The following is a 25,505-nucleotide window of genomic DNA, read 5'->3' as shown; positions in this document are numbered from 1 at the left end:
CGACCCCGCTTAAAAAAAATTTCTTCTAATTTAAAAACCTTATTTCTAAAATTTTGATGTTGCTTTGCCCGGGGTGCGAACCCACGGCATACGGTGTGGTAGGCGGAGCACGCTACCATCACACCACGGTGGCTATCAAACGGAAAAAGCCACCAAGGTACCAGAGCTTATGTTATAGAATCACTTCGTCCCCGTGGCAAATACTTATAGATTTCTAGGACCTAGCTTAATTGCTGCCTCAAGTTCTGGCAACTCTGCCGCCCTAATAGCTGAAGCTTTGATGTCGCGAGCGCAGGATACGAACGTGCTCAGCCGTTTCTTCCTGCACACTGCCTACATCTACTGTAACTGACGAGATGACGTAAAAGTAGGGTAAGTGTAAGCGTAAACGTATTCTTTGGTAGTGGTATGTTATACGGGGGGATACGGAATGTAAGTTTAAGCTTAATCACTACACTGCTGGAACAATGTACGAAGATGAATAGATATAAGTGAAGTCTCGCAGCAAACTAAGGCAAGGAAAGCAAAGGAAAAAAATGAAAGGAGAGAAAAGGAAAGAGGTAAAATGAGAAAGAAGGTAATACTGAAGTCGGAATCGAAAAAGGCCAGCGGGGTATCAATTTGTTAGGGAAGTGCCAATGTTTTGCTTTCGATGAGTTATGGGTTTTTAACCGACGGGTTATGGGCGTGTTACCCATTTCTTGTAGTCAGTACAACAACAACATGCATATGTGTTATCGACAAGGTAAAGACGAGTTATTGATTTGTTATCGGAGATTTACACGGTTGCTATCTATAAGAAAAGCTATCAATGAGCTATTGATTTTTTTATCCATCACACTGTTATCGATTTACTATCGAAAATTTATTGATATTTTGTTTAGAAGTTATCGATATATTATGAAAAAGTTATCTATTTGTTGTCAATAAGTTATCGAAATATTATCGAAAACTTATCGATTAATTTTCAAAAATATATCGAGTTATTTTCGAAATTTTTTTCACATTTTATAGAAAAGATAGCAAAAAGTGATATGTTTGTTATCAAAAAATATAGAAAATGCATCGCCTACTTATCAAAAAGTAGTCGATTTGTTATCAAAAAGATTGTTACCTATTTGGAAGGTCATCAATAAGTGAAAGATTTTTTGTCAACGAGTTAACTGTTTGCTAACGCATAGTTATCGATTTATTATCAAAAATTTATATATAGTTTATAGAGCATTTATTGGTATGTTGTTGGAAATTTACCGATTTTTTAACAAAAGGTCATCAATTTGTTATCGTTTTATTATCGTAATGTTACCGATTTGCTTTTGACGTGTTATCGACGACTCATCGATTTGTCATGTAATAGACACCGAAAGAAATGCAATATAAAATCGATGCCTTTTTTGTAACGCGTCGATAACAAGCCGATAAGAATCCGATGACTGAGCGTTAACAAACCGATCAGAAGTCGACGAAGATGGCTTAGAAGGTCGCATGTGGTCATAAAAAATCGTTCCCGAGATGGTCGGGCTTGGTACCGGAACGTGCCAGATCTGCATCCGACGAAGGACCATTAACATCGGTAACACTCACCAAGTCCTTCGAGGGTCCTTATCGCTACAACAACAACAACAAGCCGACGAAGCTTCTTTCAAGAATGTAATTGTTTGTTTTTGGGAAATTTACCTCTGTTGTGGTTTAATCTCAACCACTGTGTGAGCTCTAGTTAACTAAAAACGTTAGTTTTCTAGATGTATGTACACCTGTATGTATTGAACTTCACGAGTACTTAGTACTCACTGCTTTTTATCCCTTTTTTCCTTCCCCTCATACCACATGAACATCCATCATAAATTACCCATAATATTTTACTTTAGCGTGTTTTACTCAAATGCGATCTTTATCTAACCAAAGTGTTTTGTTGTTCTTGTATGAAACGAGTATCACTAAACGATTTTTATGATGTGCCATGACGTTTCGTTACAGTCGTTAATGTTCATCACTACCAAACATGTTCGTTCTCAGTTGATAAATTAAGTATTTTACGATCGAATGAAACTGGACACAAACAAACTATTAAGCTTAACATATTGAGCTACCAAAGGCATATGCGATGGCATGTTTTAGTTGCTACTTACTTGAGTACATAAAAGCTGCGGATATGAGTTCTAAAAAGGTTTATATGCTGTATGAGGCTGTTGTCTCTGTTGTTGTTGATAGCGCTGTTTTTGAATAGTATTAATAACGAAATTAAATGTACATGATTTTAAACGTTTGATTTAACATAAAAGTCATTTTGTTTTTTTTATATGAAGTAAGGTTTAAACTTAAACGTTCATTTCCGTTCACAACTTGAGAAGTATCTACATATCTTCGATCCCAGCTATGTGAAGCTTGTTGTACTTGTATAGCACTGCTGTGTTTATGGTATGGCCTAATCGATGCGGTTCTTGTTATCAGTAAATGTCCATCTTCATAGCTGTCCAATGATCATTTAATAATCGTTTAGATCGTTTGATTTTATTGTCTATGACCATGATTGTGACGTAGCTATATACATAGTTCGTATGAGGAACGGTAATGTCGAACCGTGATGAGGTGACAGATTGGAAATATGAAAAATATGTGCTATATAAGTAGTATTTCGTTAGCTGTCAACGATAAAAATCCTAATAGATTTTATATTTTTTTTATGGTGGCTAAAGTGGCGTTATGGCTTGGGTTTCAATTTACAAGCGCTTGTTTAAAGAGATACTTCGAGGGTCTTAGCGCAATTTTGTTAGAGCAGCCTAGTATGCTTCCATTCTAAAATTTCAATCGCTTCTCAAAATTTTGACCGCTTTTTCCATTGCGTATCAGGTTACACCAGTCATCCTTGAAAACGGTGATCACATCTTCCTTCACCTTTCGCTCCCAACTCAGAAGAGGTCTCTCCATTACTCTGCTAGCAAATACAAGTGCCGATTGAAATACTTTCTTGGCTATGCTCATATCTACGTTATACTGTTTTCACACAGAAACTTAATGATCTCATTTCACCTTCTAATGAAATCGTAAATTTTTTGCTTTCACACAGAGGTAACTGCTCGATTAGTATGAAGGATGAAATGTCAAGCGAATAAAATGACAATGCTATATGACAGACAATCATGGCGGAACGATACAAGGTGGCAGCATGGTGACATACCTACATACATAAAGAAGAATTCCATGTACTTTGTTTTTGTAAATTCGATGGACAAATGTCAAAATCGTACTACGCCGGAAGTTGATGTATCAAATCAAATAAAAAAAGGTTATAATCAGCTGTTCGATGCGGCCACCTTGTATCGTTCCGCCATGCAGACAATGACATTTACTTTGACAAATGACATTTTTAAGCACTGAACACACCAAAAACTAAGAAGCGGAACGCTGCCAACAGAGTTGCATCGTGCTTTTCACTTCATTATGCATTCGATTAGCTACTAATGAAATAATGATAGATTCGAATTTTTTAGGGAAGATTGAGCTCAATAAGCGTCTTAATGTAGAAAACTGCCTTTATTATTCAATAAGCCGTCAGTGTGAAAACAGTATTAAGCTGATACAGCTCTTAATTAAACTTACTTCGATATACTCCCTTAACTTAACAGAAATTATCAAAATCTCCATTTTAACTTCCAAGCTCTATCCCGTCTTCTGTCGATGTCATCTAGGCTTCCGAGCTGTACATCAGTAATTTCGTCGAGAGATAATGTTACTTTTCGATAGCCTACTCCGTCTTTAATAGCACTTGTTGGGGAGAGAGATTCTTCGTTGTATATTTGCTACTTTGCCTTGTCCTATTTCACCGCAAAATCGACTTGTTTCACCTCTTCACCTCTTCCAGAATAGGCACATCTTCTGGCATCTCCTCGTTGCACATCAAAAGCTATATTTAATTCAAAAAAAAAAAACGATGCTTCGGCGCCGGTCGATAGTAGATTTATCAGGTCAAACGGCCTATCATAGGCTTGCGCCTATATGTAACATTAGCGTAATAGAACCAACACTTCGCTTCCTGTGTGTGGTCATTCCTAAAGTAGAACCAAATATCATATCATTTTTCTACTGGGAGTAATGCCGCGGGACATTTCGTCGTTTTCTTTTATGGTATTTTCTGCCGAGTTCTCATAGAAACATAGTGTCTAAGCGCAAATTATATGGAAAATTTCGCCTTGATGTGAATATAAGGGAGAGGCTCGTTCACTGCCTTGAATGAAACTACTTTGCGCCGCAGTCTATTACAAAACACAAAACCGACAAATTGGCTACATTTTTTGCATCACCAATTTTTTGAAGGGATCCAAATGTTCAGGTACATTTCCTTGCCGTGGTCGCCATTCCCACTGCAAGGTGATTGACGTGCGAGTACCAAACATAGTGCACAATCCGAGTATAGAATAAATATATGATTACACATTTATACACAAAGCCACTTGCTTCCAAACAGACGCCCGCTTGCACCCCATGATGAACAGTTTTAGTAAACCTAAGTGATCCTCAAATGCGAGTAAGCTGAAGTGATCATGCTAGGATAACGCCTCTTCTACTGCATCCGTAGATGTCTAACAGATTGATTGCCGCATATTGCACCTATACTGCTCACGTTGCCAGAGAGCACAAATGAGGCGTAAGATTCGAGACTGAACATGATCGGAACTGCTTACCGAGCGGTTGGTCAGCTATTTATCGGTAACAACGGATACCGACAAAAAAGTTATTGTTTTGTTATCGGCTTGTTTTTGGAAAACGAAACTATCGTCGAGTTTTCGGTTTGTTTTCGGCTTTTTATTTCCAAGTCTCCGACTTGGTATTGTTCTCTTATCGGCTTGTTGTCGATTGCAAATACGTTATCGATTTTATATTGAAGTTTAATCGAAACAGATACTCATAACAACCGATGATTCGTCGTTAACAAATCAAAAGCACGCCGATAAGAAATAGGAAAAACTCGACAAACAATCGATCGCAAATTGATAACAATTTTATATGATATCGATAAATTTTTGAAAATAAATAAATAGCAAACCGATGACCGATGGCGACAACAAATCGATCATATGCCGATAAAAAATTGTTATCACTCCGAAAGCACACCGATAACAAATTTATAACCTTTTGATAAATAATCTATAACGTTTCGATAAATAGTCGATACTTTTTTGATAACAAATCGATAACGTTTCGATAACAAATCGACAACACGCCGACAACAAATTTCAAGCTCTCCGATAACAAAACTTTGAGATAATATATAGATAACTTTCCAGTATTGACACAATTAGCGGGAATGAAATCAATTGCGTTTTGCGGGAAAAAGAAATAAAAACACAATAATTAGTATTTATACATAGAAATATGTAATATAATTAAAATATGTATGTTTTTGTTTCGCCAATTAATGTAATATCACAATAAAAGGCTTTTAGGAACGTTTTATGTGGATGGAAAATTCCAAAATCGAACGCTGGATCAGATGGTGATTCGTTGAGACGACGGCAACTTCCAAATCGCCACCGAACCCCGAATTTTCTCTCTTAACGAAAGAAAATGCTGCATCTAGAGGACGATTGAAAATTAGCCGTTGCTTGCAGACAACCGAAAAAATAGTTAAGTCGAGGGCGGCTACCCGGTAGGAAATTAATTAGGCCACTGGCCTAAACACAGTAAATAATCGAAAACTATTCAATAAATAATCGATAACTTTTCGATAATAAGTCAGCGACAAATAAATAACTTTTTAATAACATATCTTTATTTTATCGATAACAAATCGATAGCAAATCTAAAACTTTTAGATAAAAAATTGATAACATTTCAATAACAAACTCTGTTTCCATATTTTCATTACCAGAAATTGTCTCCTTTACATAGCCATTTTAGTAGTCGCCTCCAGACTCGATTGCTGTGCATTTCACGACAATATGAGCTATTTTTCCTATTGAACTATACCGTGCTTTGAAAAATCAAAGACAATTACCGATCTAACTGGCAGAACTTCATAACAAAAGATCGAATTATAAAACTAACTGCTTATCCACCGAATACTCTGTAGCATCGCGTAAACAAGAACCCACAAAAAAGATCATTTTGTTGAAATCATTAAAATCGAATATTTTATTGCCAACACCAACGTTGAGGCATCTTAATGTCAACGTACCGTGAACTCAATGCAGACTATTCAATCGATTTAATCCGTTCATTCGCTTCTTTGACATAAGTTGATGTTGGACCCACTGAGGTGTAAACGAATTGTTTGACTTAGATGTCGACCTTTTCTTCCAGCGTTGCTTTTAATTGAATGTTTAAACGATTGTTTTCGATTCAACAGCTTTGGGCTATCATCTATTGTATCTGGAAGTCACACATTTTAATGAAAAAGATATCTTAAGACAAAGTGACAAACTCTTTTAAATATCACTATACTTGCATTTTTGCTTTGCCTTTTCTATTTACGTATAGTCAGACAATATTTTGACAGGTTTATTGAAAAACTATTTAAACACAGCGGACAGTAGAAATATATTAGAGAAATTGATACTTGCTAAGAATGATAAGCACGTTTTGTGGATACTAAACGAATCGTAGAGCTTTTGAATGAGTACTAATACGACGAGGACAATATTCACATAGGAGGAGCAAACTTACCTCTTCATCAAGGGACGAGAAGCCAAAGGTATCGGAATCGGCACCCAGCAGCAAACAAACAGGACTGGACGTTTTGGAATGCTAGTATCAGCCCCTAGACACGAGTTTCCCTTACCACACGAAAGGGCGAAGCAAGCAGTCGAACTCAGGGGGCTGTTATGCTATACTCATCAATAGTAGCAACAGGGCAACGCTCGTAATTAAAGGGGAAGGTGCCTTTAAGTATACTGATATTGTAATGAGATGTAGAGATCTCGCGAGAGAGTTTCATCACCGATTATGAGTGCCACAGGTGTTAATATTGCGCAGAAAATATTTGGCGATATCGCTATATGCGCCAATTACATTGGGTGTGAAAGATAGGGGGCGAGAATCTAGGGTTATTTCCACAGAAGAATGGAACTAGCTAATCAATGCTGCTAGGAACTTTTAAGAGCCAGAGTCGTCGCACTGATCGATGACGCAGTAAGTCACTCTCTGGCGTAGGAAGGTTGGAAGGGCCAGACCAAGCTGATCTGCCCGCTGAGCCATCGAAACCAAAGGGTATTGCATCCAGTGCCTCCCCGTTCGCAATTTAACAGGTTCCCTCTATCATATATGATTCATATTAGCAATTTTGTACCGTGTCCGAAACGCTCGTGTATCATATATTAGCAACCTTAGATATAACTCATACTATGGAAATTACTTAAACGTGTTGAGCTATTTCTGTTTTTCGTATGGGATGTGGCTGAATAGACTTCGTAAACTGTAAAATTAAAAAAATTAGGTGATTTTCAAATATGTAAAAATTCGTCAAATTCTTTTTGTTGTCTTTGTATATTATTTTTATACTCAGTTGAACAGAGCCCACAGAGTATATTAAGTTTGATTGGATAACAGTTGGTTGTACAGGTATAAAAGAATCGAGATAGATATAGACTTCCATATATCAAAATCATCAGGATCGAAAAAAAATTTGATTGAGCCATGTCCGTCCGTCCGTCCGTTAACACGATAACTTGAGTAAATTTTGAGGTATCTTGATGAAATTTGGTATGTAGATTCCTGAGAACTTATCTCAGATCGGTATTTAAAATGAACGATATCGGACTATAACCACGCCCACTTTTCCGATATCGAAAATTTCGAAAAACCGAAAAAGTGCAATAATTCATTACCAAATACATATAAAGCGATGAAATTTGGTAGGTGAGTTGAATTTATGACGAAGAATAGAAAATTAGTAAAATTTTGGACAACGGGCGTGGCACCGCCCACTTTTAAAAGAAGGTAATTTAAAATTTTGCAAGCTGTAATTTGGCAGTCGTTGAAGATATCATGATGAAATTTGGCAAAAATGTTACTCCTATTACTATATGTACGCTTAATAAAAATTAGCAAAATCGGAGAATGACCACGCCCACTTTTAATAAAATTTATTTTTTAAAGTAAAATTAAAAAAAAAAATTGAATATCTTTACAATATATAAGTAAATTATGTCAACATTCAACTCTAGTAATGATATGGTGCAACAAAATACAAAAAATAAAGAAAATTTCAAAATGGGCATGGCTCCGCCCTTTTTCATTTAGTTTGTCTAGGATACTTTTAATGCCGTAAGTAGAACAAAAATTTCCCAATCCTTTTGAAATTTGGTAGGGGCATAGATTTTATGACGTTAACTGTTTTCTGTGAAAATGGGCGAAATCGGTTGAAGCCACGCCCAGTTTTTATTCACAGTCGTCCGTCTGTCCTTCCGCACGGCCGTTAACACGATAACTTGAGCAAAAATCGACATATCTTTACTGAACTTAGTTCACGTACTTATCTGAACTCACTTTATCTTGGTATAAAAAATGAACGAAATCCGACTATGACCACGCCCACATTGTCGATATCGAAAATTACGAAAAATGAAAAAAAATGCCATAATTCTATACCAAATACGAAAAAAGGATGAAATATGGTAAGGTAATTGGATTGGTTTATTGACGCGAAACATAACTTTAGAAAAAACTTTGTAAAATGGTTGTGACACCTACCATATTAAGTAGAAGAAAATGAAAAAGTTCTGCAGGGCGAAATAAAACACCCTTGAAATCTTGGCAGGTATTACATATATAAATAAATTAGCGGTATCCAACAGATGATGTTCTGGGTCACCCTGGTCCACATTTTGGTCGATATCTGGAAAACGCCTTCACATATACAACTACCACCACTCCCTTTTAAAACTCTCATTAATACCTTTAATTTTATACCCATATCGTACAAACGCATTCTAGAGTCAACCCTGATCCACCTTTATGGCGATATCTCGAAAAGGCGACCACCTATAGAACTACCACCACTCCCTTTTAAAACCCTCATCAATACCTTTAATTTGATACCCATATGGTACAAACACATTCTAGAATCACCCCTGGTCCACCTTTATGGCGATATCTCGAAAAGGCGACCACCTATACAACTACCACCACTCCCTTTTAAAACCCTCATTAATACCTTTAATTTGATACACATATGGTACAAACAAATTCTAGGGTCACCCCTGGTCCACCTTTATGGCGATATCTCGAAACGGCATCCACCTATGGAACTTAGGATCACTCCCTTTTAAAATACTCATTAACATCTTTCTTTTGATACCCATATTGTACAAACACATTCTAGGGTCACCCCTGGTCCACCTTTATGGATATATCTCGAAACGGCGTCCACCTATGGAACTAAGGACCCTAACACCTTGCTTTTGATACCCATATTGTACAAACAAATTCTAGGGTCCCCCTGGTCCACCTTTATGGAGATATCTCGAAACGGCGTCCACCTCTAGAACTAAGGCCCACTCCTTTTTAAAATACTCATTAACATCTTTCTTTTGATACCCATATTGTACAAACACATTCTAGGGTCACCCCTGGTCCACCTTTATGGATATATCTCGAAACGGCGTCCACCTATGGAACTAAGGACCCTAACACCTTGCTTTTGATACCCATATTGTACAAACAAATTCTAGGGTCCCCCTGGTCCACCTTTATGGATATATCTCGAAACGGCGTCCACCTATGGAACTAAGGATTACTCCCTTTTAAAACCCACATTAATACCTTTAATTTGATACCCATATGGTACAAACACATTCTAGAATCACCCCTGGTCCACCTTTATGGCGATATCTCGAAAAGGCGAGCACCTATGCAACTACCACCACTCCCTTTTAAAACCCTCATTAATACCTTTAATTTGATACACATATGGTACAAACAAATTCTAGGGTCACCCCTGGTCCACCTTTATGGCGATATCTCGAAACGGCATCCACCTATGGAACTTAGGATCACTCCCTTTTAAAATACTCATTAACATCTTTCTTTTGATACCCATATTGTACAAACAAATTCTAGGGTCCCCCTGGTCCACCTTTATGGAGATATCTCGAAACGGCGTCCACCTATAGAACTAAGGCCCACTCCTTTTTAAAATACTCATTAACATCTTTCTTTTGATACCCATATTGTACAAACAAATTCTAGGGCCCCCCTGGTCCACCTTTATGGAGATATCTCGAAACGGCGTCCACCTATGGAACTAAGGATTACTCCCTTTTAAAATACTCATTAACACCTTTCTTTTGATACCCATATCGTACAAACAAATTCTAGAGTCAACCCTGATCCACCTTTATGGCGATATCCCTAAATGGCGTCCACCTATAGAACTATGGCGCACTCCCTCATAAAATACTCTTTAATGCCTTTCATTTGATACGCATGTCATACAAACACATTTCAGGGTTTCCCTCGGTTCATTTTCCTACATGGTTATTTTCCCTTATGTTGTCACCATAGCTCTCAACTGAGTATGTAATGTTCGGTTACACCCGAACTTAACCTTCCTTACTTGTTTACTATTATCTTTAAAAAGCTTATACCTTCAATATTTCACGAATATTGTCATATAGGACAGGGAACCTGTTAAGATTACTTCGTGTACACAGTACAAAGAATCAACCATGCCGAAACCAGTTTCGGCTGAGGAGGGCTGTTGGCTTCGGACGGAATGATGGTGAGGAGGTTGCGCTGGCTAAAAAGCTTTTGGTTTATTTAAATTAAGACAGATACGGCTGGCTTCAATCAGTTTCATTTAAAACCCTTCTGCAATTTCAGACTTATATTGCCACAATCAAAATTTGCGGCCAACCTTTTCAACTGGGCGGTATCACACCGCCATCACCGCTTCAGCCAACAATGTATCGAACCCGCCGCCAACCAGGCACTAACATACGTACAGGAACATATTCCCATGCGTGCAAGTGGTATATTTCAGTGATAGCACCGAGCTGGGTATATAATGATTGGCTCCGCATTAATCAAGGCTTCCTTATTTGCTTAGTATACCATCCCAGCACTACTTTCCATGCATTTATTGTATTGGTGCGTTCCTTTGCGCAATCCTCCACATAGAGCTTCCAAGGCAATTTGCCATCTCGTATGATTTCTAGATCTTCAGGTAATCTGGACGGTTGAATAAGGTCCCTGAAAACCAGTTTTCAGGTAGTGTCCAATCTCAATGATCAAGAAGACCCTATGGTGAGATGAAAGCTTTAGTTGCCAAAGCTAGAATGTCAGAGAGATTTCAACGAATGCCATTCAATATGCGACTTTCACGAGTGTAGGACCTCAATCGGGGAATAAAAGAAAGCCATACAAAATACAACATAAAAGTCCTGACGAGAACATTTCGAGTCGATATATTCTCCATCATGCTGCAGAAGACTTAAAGATCTTTGTTTGAGGAACTTAAACAAATCTTCACTACGTGCATTCGTTACAGCCACATTCCGTCCTTGGGAGGAAAACTAGGGTGGTTTTCAACACACCTTCGGCAAGTAGGGCCATGAGCTGGCCAAAGATTTCAGGCTAATAAGTCAGATGTGTTATGAGCACTTAATAGACTACTTGATATACATATAAGAGAACTTCTTGATGAGTTTTCACTGTCAACAGCACAATATGCGTACCTGAGGGGAAAATCCACAGTGAAAAAATACCTTCTGCATAAAAAATTGACTCTCCAACCCAACAGCTCAACTAGAAAGCGTACATTGAAGAGCGGATAAGGAAAGACTGCAACGCTTTCTATGCCTGTTAATCAATGTCCGGCTCTAGGGGCTCACTTCTAAGATCATGCGGATGTTCCTTTTGAAAAGTCTGGGTAGCCTATCGGAAAAAGGAATTCCAAGTATTCTTGATATTTAATACGACGCTTGTTAGTTGTAGTACTTACATATCCGATGTAGCAGGGTGTGGTGTGGTGGTAGCGTGCTCCGCCTACCACACCGAAGATCCTTGGTTCACGCTCCGGGCAAAGCAACATCAAAATTTTAGAAAAAAGTTGTTTCAATCAGAAAAAAATGTTTCTACCGGGGCCCCCATAGCAGTGTTTAGCAAGCACTTCGGGTGTACTTCTAGAATGAAAAGTTCTCTCTCTAGACTGAATGAGTCCGTTGTGTTACCAGAAGTTTGTTTTAACGACCAAACTGAAAACCCCTATCAAAAACCAGGACCTCTGTTATAAACTCCGTCCTCTTGGCAAATACAAGAAGTTTCCTAGGACTTAATCCAGACTTATAGACTTATAGACCTGACAGCTATATGACTCCTAATAGCTGGAGTCTTAGCCTGGCAAGCGCAGGGCACGAACACAGAACGTGCTCGATCGTTTCCTCCTCCAACCCGCACTTCCTATATCTGCTTTCAATGACCAAGCCTAATCTAAAGGCATGTGATCCTAGAAGGCAGTGTCCAGTCAGAATACCCGTCATGAATTTACAGTCCTTTCTTTTTAATGATAGAAGCAACTTTGTTAATCTAAGGTTGTAAGACCTACACATAATCTTCGACACTTTACAGCCCCGCGCTTGAACCCACGCCTTTCCCGCTTGGTCGATCATGTGCACCTCTTACCTTCGCTTAATCTCACCCAGTCTAATTGGGACGTCTACGGAGCAAGCTACAAGGGATGCGCCCCTTTTAGCTAGTTCATCTGCTTTTTCATTCCCATATGCCCTGGGGTCCAATATAGATATATGCTTCTCCCTGTCCCGATTCTCTCCAGAGACTGCTTACACTCTATAACCATTTAGATGCTGTGCTATGCGAGATTATTGCCTTATTTGCTGCTTCACCGTCAATATAAAAGTTAACACGGTTCCAGCTTAAGCTATTCTCTCTCTTCTTCTCTTCTACTGCTTTGGTTACGGCTAATATTTCCGCTTGAAAAACACTACTGTAACCCTGGAAAACACTACTGCAGCCTGTAGGATCTGTTTATTTCCAGCACAGTATACCACAGACCCTTCTCCCTCCACTACTGTGGAATCATCTCTGTGCACATGTATCTCCTCGTCCGCCATATGAGCACCCTAGCGCCAACCGCCCACCGCTATTGTGGCCTTAAGATCTCCCTCTAAGCGCAGATAGGAAATCAGGTAATGGGAAGAGAAGCTCCCCCTAAAATCTTTTCGGAAGTTATCGCGCCTTATATTTATATATTTTTGACTTGGGCGAGCTGGGTGATAGCCAGTTTTTCTTCCTATCAGTCTGATTTGTAGAAGATTCCCTTTTATAAAATGAACCAATCCACAACCATCAAAAGCATAAACCTAATTTCAAATCTACTTTCTGAAAATCCTTTAAAGTTGTATTCAATAGTATTATGTTATTACATTAATGCCTACAGCGAGGACTCTCTAATAACAGCAACAATAAGTGCGTTGGCAATGTAATAATTTGTTTTATATTATGAAAACATTTTCCAACGATACAATCTAAAGAAAGTAAACAAAAAAAAATCCATAAAAACGAGATCCTAATAATTTTTACTTCTTTTTCACACATCCCTACATCCGTATGTTCGACTTTCGAGCACATTTTCATATCAGCAACCACTCAACATATAACAGCCCCTAGCAATTTAACAACCTATCGAGCGAGTAGACACCCCAGTACGCGTGAACCCACCAACCCACTCACTCACTCAATTAAATGTTCGTTATCTATGCGAAATTTTAAAGCGTTTACACATAAATCCTTGTAATTTTATGTTGCTTATTTGCTGTTAACCCAAAACGAACGCTTTGACAACCCATTCACTAACACATGCTTACACGTTCTTAGTACACAGTCACACACATAAGCAAAATGATAATACAAACACACACATGCATAGATAAAAAGCCAACTAATATCTAAAAGCAGCACATCAAACGGGGTAGGAAAAAAGGGATTTTAAAATTCAACTGCAGCTTATATGGCTCATCATAAAAATAAATTTCACCCACACCGACGCCGTTAAGACTTCAGCAAAATTTTTTACCGCACCCCTTGCTTTAACTCGACGATTGCAAAAAAGTTTAAAACTGACACTCCGTGAAGTGATACGGTGGCTGTGGTGGCAGCAGCGTAGGCGGGAGCAGTAACAAACAAAGTTTATCAAAAGTCCCCCCACCGCATCAAATTTCAGCAGTGCAATGTACTGGATTAACCCCTGAGTATCAAGCCACCCATTTATAGCCTACTAACAGGCGCACCAACGCACGCACACACTCTCAAGCATACACACCTACATTGATGCTCGTTAAAATGTGAATTTAAAGAGCAAATGGATTTTGAACATAAGAAAGGGGGAAAATGTTTCAAGCGTAGCAAAAAAAAACTTAAAATGGCGCATTAGTCCATACTCTGTTCATCTTTCCGTAGTTCACCTCTCGTCACCGCCGCGCACAAAGTAAGTACTTTGAAAATTTTTGCGTACATTTTCATGCCACAAAAACTTTTCGATGCGCTCTTTTACAAATTACCAACAACTTTATTTTTATTTCATTTTCAGCGCTTTGCACAGTCTGCCTCACTGCCAGCTCCATCTGCTTAGGGGCCATTTCTACACCAACTTAGTAGCAGCGTTACGTACTAACTCATATAGCATAACGGTAATGTGAGTATCTAGCAGAGTTGTGGAGTTGAAAACGTTCGCAACATTTTCGTTTACTCATCGTCGCCGTCGTCGTTGTCGTCTCATTGCGTTGTTAAAGTGTTAGTCAGCTTTTTGGGGTTTTTCACAATGTGCTACTTACGCATGTGATCACACGTACATATACAAACGTAAGGTAATGTCTTACTTAACTGTATAAACGAGGACAGTTTGGTAAATCAGAGGGTATTTCATCAGTCATTTCTACGCGACGTAAAGACCTCATAAACATCAGGAGGTGGGTCTCTCGTATAAGCATGAGGATGGTGGTTCTGCGGAATTTTTAATAAAACTGAATAACAACAAAAACGGAATTTTCGATACAAACATCAGAATCACTACTAAAAAGATAGCAGCTCTTCGGGACAATACCATCAAGTCTAGTTGGTCACTGTAGAGAGTGGGACATGAATATGAAGTTTAACCATACGGTTTCTTCCATTTGCTTACTGGGTTATTGCTACAAGCACCGTAACGAGATGGCTTATGAGGTAACACTCTATGGATGGGATCTTGCAATCGCAGGGGAGAAGGAGGTCCTTGCATCCTTGGAACTCATCAATGATCGTATCTCTCATTCAGTTGCTTAACTAAGCTAACAATTGATTGCAGCGAGTACGTCATTTCGTAGGAAACCCCTTTTCGATAGACATGGTGTTTTTAAACATTCTACCCACAGCAACCAATTAAAGACTTTCATCATCTACTCTTCCTCAACCAGACTTACTTTTCTACTCCCCAAAAGGATATAGTCATATATATTCTTCTCTGGCCACATTGTACAGGTAATATCATGGATAGCACACTAGTCCCACTCCGCACCAACCATCCCAAGAGTCAGCAGGAATTTCCTACGCGCCATTTTATTGGGTTGCTTATACCATTCCAACATCTCGGTCATTGGACCTATATCTTCATTTAGTGCCGAGGTTTTCGAATTTGCTTTCTACCTCCCCTGCTTCTGTAGTAGTGTTGTCCTTAGAACATTATCCCAAGATCTAGAAATAACATACGCCTCCTTATTTTTTTAAGAATTTAGTTCTCCGTGGATTGAGGTAATCAAAGTGCTTTCCAATCCTGTATCGTTAAATTCGGGCTCAGACCTTAAAACAGGCTCAGCGTATTCCCCTATTTTAATACATATGGGATCCATACCATACATTTAACACCATAAGGGTTAGCTATCTACCCACTATGTCAAACATGGCATGTGTTGCTTGCCTGTATTGTTTCACCTTATCAATTTGGCCCCACGTTCTATCCCTTTGATATAAAGGATGGCAGCATTGTACTTGATTTGTCTCTCCTACCAATCGGTAACCATTTGCATATAGGAATTGCTGGGATTTATTTATTCCTTTTTTTCTCATCGGCACCTTTAACTCCCTTTAGGATCCCCGAATTAACCGAAGCCCCTTTATAAATCCCATTTAGCTTATCACCCTACAACTATTCCGTTTCTTTTTGGCACAGTACACCTTTATCCGTACCTTTTATTCTTTGCAGCTTTCGGGGTTCATTTTCCTCGGTATTGCGAGATCCTTTTTCGGTCTGGCTTGCAGACTTAGATGTATATTCCTGGAATAGAGCGTTTCACCTATCTCTCCCACACTGCTAAAAGCCGTATTGCCGTCTTCAACCGATTGCAGCAATCTTCTTCTTGCTCAAGCTTTTTCCATCTCAAACCGGTCATGGAATCGATTATTACTCACGAAAAATTTCTTGTCAGTTCGAACTGCTGCTTCCTCATCTAATTCCATGCTTCCTTCACTTTACTCGTTTTCTGTGTCCGAACTTCGTTGTTGATGTCTTAGGGTTAAGGACACTCTCCGAAGGTTTTGGTACACTCTCCGAAGGTTTTGAGGAGTGCTTTCGATATTGATCGTGCTTTGCCGATTATATGTTGATCCGGTATGTTCCGGTAATAAGCACCATTAAAGTACTAGTCCGACCATCTAGGGAACAATTTAATGTGACCACATGGAACTTTCTAGGTCGTAACTCTACCCCCTCGTTCCATGAGGAGCTTTGGTTTGCCGAAGCATCGACTGCTAAGGAAACAGGATTTACCAATGGTAGGTAAGTTTGAAAATTGGGTTGGAGAAACTATAAACTGCGCATGCAACCCTTTGAGAGGGTTGCGCTACACAACCCCTTGAAACATTTGGGTATTTTAGTCGCCTCTTACGGTAGGCATACCTGCCGCGAGTGTATTCCAAGCCGCCCAATCCGCTGGGGGTAATCAGGCACGAATCACTATACATAGCGCTTTCTCAAATCTTTCCCTCTTTATCTCTCTCTCTTAATTATGCTGAGATAATAAACTTACCCCACAAGGCAGGCTCAGCTGGGTTTTTACCCGGTAGCCCACTATGAAGGCTCTCTTTCAAAGACTTATTAAACCACCTTCGTAGTATACTAAGTATGTGAGTATATAACAACAAAATAGAATTGCGAGAGCAATTTGCAAACTTTGCAAGTATGAATATATACAAAGGGGCGATGCCGGTATGTATTCCACCACCACTGCTACTGATGATACCAGATAATCCAAGTTGTAAAATTTTCCATTTTATGCAAGAAGATTAACATTTTTCATTCGCCATCTCACAGAGTCCCTCAATACACGCGCATACCCAGCGTAAACTCGTAAAATCACCTATCTTAGCGTCACTCAATGAGAATGTTGTGAAAACTCATTTTCATGGAATTAAGTAGCAGTTGTCTTGCCCATTTTATGTTGGTGCTGTTCCTGTTGCTGATGCAGCTCCATTCCAAAAGTGCTTAACCAACTAATTTCTGTAAAATTCTCGACTCACTTAACTCGCTGTTGCCATGTAATTACCAAAAAATTATGATATGATGATGTAGTCTAATGACTGGCAAGGACTGTTAAAGAGATTTGTGTAAGTAATTACAATTTACATTGTGGTCTTTATTGAAATGGAACAGCAGGCTATTTGATATAAATATGATCCAATATAACAATTTTAACGAAGAGCCTTACTAATGGCTTATTGCCACTCTGGTATGATCGGGGAACTTTAACTTGATATATTACTAAAGAATAGAGAGAAGCTTCTCAGGGAGAAGTTTGTGTTGACCAGGTAGACGCTTTTGCAAGGATGCGCAAAACTGGTGACCAGGTTGTCAGAATTGTGCTGACCAACTGTCAAACCAAGCTGGGGTGTTTGTTCTAAAAGAAATACAAGATCCTTGATAACTAACCACACTCAAGTAGCAGCAGGCTGCAATCTCAGCAGATTAAACGGCTAAGAATATTTCCGTGATTAGTAAGAGACGACTAAAATCCACAGACACGAAGATTCGTGGGGTAAACAAATTGTTTCCGTTACGGGCAACTACTATATCTACAATTTGGCATTAAAACAACAACAACAACAATATGGGATGTAAATTGATCTCGACCACAGTGTGGTCTAGGGTCGAATGCCGGACTTTTTTTTTTTTTTTTTTTTTTAGATTAGATTAGATTTATTCATTTTCTTTCAAATCAAAATAATTTTATACATGTTTACATATATAAAATTGCCACTTAAATTAATAAATTGAAATTGAAAGAAAAGTAAGGCATTCTGTAAAGTTATCTAAAACTTTAGTTTTGAATGCCATCTCAAAAAAATTAATAAATATATACAAACGTGTGTGGGGTGAAAATAGTTAATAAGTTGAAGTTAAAGTTACAAAATGTAAAATAAAATGTATAACAATAGAAAATAAAAATGTTGAAATTAAATTACTAAGTGGTAGAATTCAGCAAAGTTTTGATGTCGTCGTGTGATTGCTCTAATAAAAATGATTTGACATGTTTTAAAAATTCGCGCATATTTCTAATGACACGTATAGACGCTGATAGCGTATTGAAAGCTTTACAAGATACGATAGTAAACAAGTTATTATAATGGGTAGTACGAGATGTGGGAACAACAACAAGTCCGAGTGAGTTTTGCCTCAAATTATAATTATCCGTGACTAGGCTGTGTAAATATCCACAACGAATAAAGAATATTTTTAAAGTCTTGTAATAGTACATGTGTTTTACTGGAAGAATTTTCAGCTCTCTAAACAACTCCATGCTGTGGTGGAAACGGTTCACATTACATATTTTCCTTATGACACATTTTTGAATAGTAAGAAGTTGCTGGATTTTACTGTAAGACGCACCACCCCAGCAGCATATGCCATATTGAAGCTTAGAGTGAACCAAAGCGTAATAAAGCGTCTTCAGCGTTGCGTTTGAACATATATTCCTTAGACTATAAAAATAGCGCACAGTAGAACGCATGTATGCCTTCAGGCGAGAAATATGTGTTGACCAACTTAAGGATTGGTCCACAGAAACACCCAGATATTGGTAGGTATCAACTCTTTCAATTGGGAAACACTTATCGCTACAATTTGTTTCATGATTAAACGATGTACCAGAGCACGACATATTGCTAAGGGAGAAACGTCTGCAGTCAGTGGCGTGGTATATAATGGCAATATCAGGTGAGGTTCTTGGATGTAAATTGAAATACATCAGTTTAGTTTTATTGCTGACGATCAGTTTATGTTTAGCAAACCACACTCTCAACAAATGAGCATCGAAATTGACGCCTGCTACCAAATCCAGATAGTTTGATGAACTATAGGCTATAGCAAGGTCGTCTGCAAAAGCGGTAACCTTGCCATAGAACGGCAAAGAAAATAAAGAATTCGAATAAACAAGGAACAGTATTGGACCTAGAACAGACCCTTGGGGTACTCCTAAGGTAGTTGTCACAGAATTGCTTAAACAATTGCCAACCTTTACTTTCTGCACTCTTCCTGATAAATATGATTTGAGCCAATTGTACATAAAGCGACGAAAGCCTATGCAATACAATTTATCTAACAGTATTTGGTGATCACCATATCAAATGCTTTCGTGATATCAATAAACAGGCCAGCACAGTTCTGCTTTTTGTCTAACTCGCCATAAATAACGGAACAAAAGCTCAGCAGGGCATCTTCTGTTGAGAGTCCAGATCTAAATCCGTATTGCATCGAGCTGAAAAAATGTTTGTTGTTAAGAAAAGAAAGAATTCTACTTTTAACAAGCTTTTCAAAAGTTTTGGAAATAGAAGAAAGTAAAGAGATTGGTCGGTAATTGTTTATATCTTTTTTGTGCCCCTTTTTATATAAAGGAATGACAACAGCACATTTTAAATCATTAGGAAAAGTTCCAGAGTACACGCTTTTGTTAAACAAATAAATTAAAATGTCAACCAAATTTAAAGCGACTTTTTTCAAAACCTGATTTGAAACACCATCAGAGCCACAAGATCTGGAGTTGTCCAACGATTTTACTACCTTCAGTAATTCAGTGCCAGTAAAAGGTTCAAAGAAAAAACTACTAACTAAATTTGAAATATCTGAGTTATTCATTGAAAGTTCGTATGTATAAGTAGTTGTATAAGTTTGCCCGATTGCTGAAAAGTGACTATTAAAAAGGTTTGCTACAGTTGTGGGATCAGAAATATTTAGGCCACTATTACATAAAACAATTGATGAGTCAATTGATTTAGGACTCCGATTTAAAAGGCTGTTTATAACATTCCATTCCTTTTTTGGGTTTCCAAACGACGACCTGAATTCATTACGATAGAAACTGTCGCGTTTCAATCGTAATTCTTTTCTTAACCTTCTACAAAGATCTCTATGTCGACTACGAAGCCTTGTATTCGAAGGATTTTAGTGCTCTTTCTTCCAAGCTTGTTTTTAAGGCGAATATTTTTCATCAACTGCTTACTTATCCAAGGCTTTAACCTTATATCAGATCTAGGTGAAGTGACGGAGAAGGTTGCAGCCTGAATGTGGCTTATAAAAGTATTTTAAAAAAATTTGGTATGCATTGGATACGCCTTTCTCAGCAAAAACTTTGCCCCAGGACTCAAACCGTAAGCTTTGATTAAGCAAACCGAAATTAATCTTGATTAATTTTGAACTCGTGTTACTTCTATTTATGCTTTTTTTCCATGCAATATTTATTACTATACCAGTCATAGTATGATCTGTAATTTTAAAGTCAAGGTTTATGCCGGAAATATTTTTAAAAGTACTACAGCTGCTGCGACCAAAAACATGGTCGATGCAGCTTCCAGAAACACTACGAGTAGTTACATTTAAGAATGATGTTAAACCATGATTAGCCATAAGCGTTAGGTAGTTATCAGTTGTATCACTCAGTCTGAGGATATCCAAATTAAAGTCACCTAAAATAATGAAATTGCCTGAATTCTCGCTACAAAGAAGAGTTGAAAACTCTTCCAAAAATGTCTGTGCAGAAACCGAATGTAATCTATAGACACACATGAAATTAAAAACTTTGTCAGATATGATTAAGGAGATCTTTAATATATCTGCGCTTGTAATGTTATACTCGACATATTCACACTCGTAAATATTTCGAACAAAAACTCCAATACCACCTGCAGAATATTGGTCATTAGTGTTAGCAAAAAAAGTATAGCCAGGTATCGTAAAGTCTCGTATTTCATGAGAGTATATCCATATTTCAGAAACAAAAATTAAATCGGGTTTTTTTTTAAACAACTCAAAATGACAGACCAAAAGATCAAAATTTTTGCGGGCTGCGTAGAACTATTTTAGGGACAAAAACAGCTGAATGCCATAACATAACGCATCCATTTCACTGCCAAGCGGGTCTGCTGGCCTAAGCTGCTACATGCCATTCAAAGCTGTCTGTTACTATGGATATTTTTATTTTCCTTTATTAAAATATTCTTTTAAACATAAAAGACTCGGATCGGCTAAGTAAGTGATGACAAAACTTGGAATTCTTTTGACCGATTGTTTACGCCAAGTAGGTAATCAGCTGAGCTACTAAGGTTCACAAAGCTTCGTATCTGCAAAGATTGATGTGATAACAGCTCTCTGCACGAGCCTAGATGTGACTTAATGGTTAAAGTGGTCAGCTGCCGAAATAGAAAAAAAAAACATCAACCTAGATGTAATCTTCGAAGGATTTAGCCAGAGTTCGTGTATTTCAAAGTTACCATGGTTATCCTATTATACAGCATCACTGTTTGATCTCCATCCCCCTAAAGGAACTTCACTTTCTGTAGGATGACCAGAGTATACAGGTCAGATGTAGTTCTCATGAGAGGGGCTGTTCCCTCAACTACCACAAAGGCTCTTCCCATCCTCCAGCCGAGTTGTGATGCGATCTAAATTAAGTTTTTCCCTGGAGGTATGCAAACTTAGGCCAACTAGACTATTCCACATTTCACAACACTATTCTTCATTATATTCGCATACAGGAACAAATGGAATGACTCTCTAATCTGGGCTTAGAGTCCACGTCGTTTTCATGGATAGCCTAATTGCTCAATGACAATATGGACGTTGGTATCTACTTGGTCGATATTTCAACCTCTCCGACGGAATTAACAGATATAAAAGAAGTTCCGTGGCTACTATCTATGAATCCCACATCTGTGGCAATTTGCTCAGAGTTTCAAGAATTGAGCAAAGTCACACTTCATCGAGGGTAACAAAAGATTGTAACGGTCGCTAAACGAATAGGAAGATACGTCTCTCGATGCGTCTCAGCAATTATATGGGCCACAGAGGTGTATCAGGGATCTGTGCCGTCGACAAACCAGAGAGCAAGGCTACTTAACGGACGGAGTTAAGTTAGTGGAATACAGATTCTGCAACTTTGGCTGAGTGAAAATACTGGCTTCCGTCTGTTTTCACTGAAAGAGCTGATGTGAGCTACAACAACAACTTGTGAGATCGACGCTGTAGGCCACATATGAGTTGTCGAAATTTGCGGGTAATGAGAACCGAACTAGCTTCTTAATTAACCTTAATCCTCTCTTCTTAGCTCCGTTTGTTGGGCAGTACACTGAGACCTCATATGGGGCTCAACAAATGACTTCTATAGCTACTTTGGCTACTAAGAGTTGAAGTGGCTGGTTTCGCTTCAATAGAAAATCGGATAAAAACTATTTAAATATAACGCCCAATTCATGCTGCGAAGCTTTTTTGTTTTTATGCTGGTCTCGAGGCTGTGAAAATATGGGTACAGCATTTTCTCCGAAGTGGTCATTACTAATGGCCGCCCACCTAAGAGACGAAATGGCGCAGATGCCAGCCCTAAATCGCTCAGCTTCATAATCGGGCGCTATAGAGTTCGGCTAAGCCCTCACTCCAACGACAAGGTGCCTATCCAAGTCCGGTAACCTAACCTAGCTAAGTGCATAACTCCTCAGAAGGGTGGATAACTAGTGAAGCACTGTTAGATCTTTCAATCAACTGATAGTTAAGGTCCGGCTTGCAGAGAGAATTCGCTTAAAATAAATAAATGTAAGGCGCTATAACCTCCGAAAAGATTTTAGGCCGAGCTTCTCTTTCAATTTGCGTCCTGCTCCGTTTTATTTTTTTCTACAAATTGGCGGGGCGGGACCTACTTGTTTTATGCCGACTCCGAACGGTATCTGCAAGGCAGATGAGAGCTTCTCATAGCAGAAATACACTCGGAGTACTTGGTAAACACTACCGATGGGCGACCCTGCTTAGAAAAATGTTCTTCTAATTGAACCCAGGATCTTCGGTGTGGTAGGCAGAGCACGCTACCATCACAACACGGCAGCTGCCGTATATTTTCATAACAAACAGTTGGCAGTAAGCAGGAGTTGGCGCGAAAACCTCCGGGATCTGCAGGGAGTTAGTCATAAACCAGTAGACCTTTCTCAAAAATTCTGAATGTGATCCGCAAACAAATCGAAGAATGATTTTAGCCTTAAAACTCAATTCTACATATCATATCTGACCTAACACTCAGAAGTTGGTTTCTGACTGCGCAGTTTTTTATGACAGCCCTCGCCCACAGAACGTCCGACATGTAAGTCGAGCAGCTTATGGTCCGCCCCGCTTTATGATTGCTCTCTGAGCCTCTCCCTTCACATGCAACTTCTATCTATATGTATATGCTTGTATAAGACATGGTCAATGTGCAAGTGCTCAGCTAAGCCCAATTTAGCCTAAGGTTGTGGGTTATTGCAGTCAAGAAATGAAAATGTTAAATTTCGCCGCGCCATTCAAATTTAATAGTCATTTTATTTGTACATCAACACACCTCTCAGGTGTTCATAACAAAAATTAGTTTTACATATTTTCCACATGTCTTCTCTGTTGTTGTTGTTACGGCTGTACAAACTTTAATTAAATTCTCAACTATGCGCTGCTGCTATAAATGCATCTATCTGGTAGCTTTTGGCTGCCAAGTGGCGAACGCAATGCTCAAGCGCGGTAAGACGACTACTTAAGTAATAAATGCTAAAACAGAATGAAAACGTTTTAACGTACTCAAGGTGAACTTTTGACATCTTTTATTGACGGCCAATAATAGTCGAAAGGCGCTTCTTTTTGGTCACTTTGCAAGTATTGCATATGGAGATGTAAGTCATATATGCCTGAATACATGAGTCGAATGTTTTAGGGTGGCTCAATGGTTAGCAGATAAACAAATTTTACATCACGCAATATTTCTTGCAAAATGTATGAAGTCTTAAAAATACCGTGGCGTGAGCTTTATTGGATTGGTGATACGAAAGGAGACTGATGCGCCAAGTACTGCAGTTTGCACCTGAGAAAGAGCATATCGCCACAAAACGCATCAAAACAAGGTTCTTCAATATATCGCTCATGTATGGATAGAGAAAGACGAGGATAAGAACTGTTATGTGATCGTAGGAAAGGATTTAAAGCAACGCCTCCGCCGAGATTTTAAAAACCTACTTGATAACTTCAACTCCATAGTAAAGAAGGAAAAAATCGGCCCTATATCCGAAAAGAAAGCCATAAGGAGTAAACTATCTTCGAATCGGTATCACTACAAGGTGTGGCATGCGCATTTTTAAATCAGAGATAAGTAGATTCACGCAGTGCTCACGTAGCTGTGGGTTGACAATCGTGATGAACAGAGGCTTCTCGCGACCTCAGAGCTGTCATAGTTGACTCTCAAACTTGGCCCACATGCATAAACTACTTAAGAGTCGAGAACTCTACAAGGTGCCACTGGGCATTTTTAAATCGAAGTTTTTTGTGTTAAGCGGACCTCCTGCGTAAGCTTCTGCAAAAATGCGTGTGTGTGTGTGTGTAATGAGTTAGCGAGGCTCATAAATGTTCTCTCGAAAAACTCTCCCTCTAGTTGTACCTGAGTGACTTGGATAAAAGCTAAGCGTTGAACGGCTTAGGAGTCCCTAGGTTCCTAGTGAACACGCAATTTACGGATGCGCCCGAAAATACATGCAAACCGTGACAACCTCGGCAGAGACATTTCATAGTATGCGTGGCTTTGTGTGCGAATCAGTCATTGTTGCTGTTTGTTCATAGCTAGTGCATAATATTTGGTGTATCCAAAGCGCCCGTATGAACGAAGTTGGCCAGCCTTGGATTCATTCCATTCATCTCACTTTGGGAGAGAGACAATGCGCGTGACTGGGCTTCATTTTACCCAGCCCCCAAGGATTCTTCTTTTTAGTTTTGTTTTGTTGATTTTCCGAAAGTGTGGATAATTGATGTGTATTGGAACGATTTCCCATCTTCCCTTGTCAAATTTGGTTTGGAACTGAATGGCGTTGCCCCATCATCAGTGTAATTTCTCGTTCTTCTCTTTGTAGCGATAAAAACACGCTTCGTTGATTTGGGTGAGTATTGTCGATGTTGATGGTCATCTTCTGAATATTGATGGTTTACGTTCCGATAACTAGCACCAAGGAAGTAATCGCGCGGTTTGGTTCTCCAGTCT

The sequence above is a fragment of the Eurosta solidaginis genome, chromosome 2 (genome assembly GCF_040869045.1).
Source record: "Eurosta solidaginis isolate ZX-2024a chromosome 2, ASM4086904v1, whole genome shotgun sequence".
NCBI lineage: Eukaryota > Metazoa > Arthropoda > Insecta > Diptera > Tephritidae > Eurosta > Eurosta solidaginis.
Note: the sequence above shows the minus strand (reverse complement) of the source record.